Source organism: Anneissia japonica, unplaced genomic scaffold, assembly GCF_011630105.1.
Source record: "Anneissia japonica isolate Jap-2015-1 unplaced genomic scaffold, ASM1163010v1 scaffold684_len92763_cov166, whole genome shotgun sequence".
NCBI classification, from domain to species: domain Eukaryota; kingdom Metazoa; phylum Echinodermata; class Crinoidea; order Comatulida; family Comatulidae; genus Anneissia; species Anneissia japonica.
Genome location: NW_022758454.1, coordinates 53,880 through 54,402, shown reverse-complemented (window position 1 = coordinate 54,402; position 523 = coordinate 53,880).

The following is a 523-nucleotide window of genomic DNA, read 5'->3' as shown; positions in this document are numbered from 1 at the left end:
ACCGCCGCCAGAGGAGACGCGTCGATTACGAAGTGCTGGAAGGTATCACGAACGGTCTGGCTTTCGGTGCGGAACGTTTCGCCGCGACCAAGTTCTTCGAAATCGTGCCGCACGTCGTCGTGTTCGCAAACTTTCCGCCAGATCGGCGCGCACGATCTGACGGCGAATGGCACTTTCTGGAGATCACGACAAACGAAAAAAGTAAGGACAATAAAAATTAAATATCCGAGCAAAAATAAAAATAAATGTATTCTATATATTTTTTTGTATTAATTGGTGTACCCACGCAAAAGTAAAACACACTATGGACTCATAATTCACATTTAATAATTTTTTTATTGATATCCTTTCATTGTCAAACATTTAAACTATTCATAACTTGATCGTAAGTTGGAGGTGCTTCGAATCCGGAGATGCGGACCACGACCCGAGTGGGACGATAGATGTGTATAAGAGACAGGTCGGGAGGCGCTGGTCTGCTTTCCGAGAGGACGCTGTCGAAGTGATAACGGAGCACGTTGGC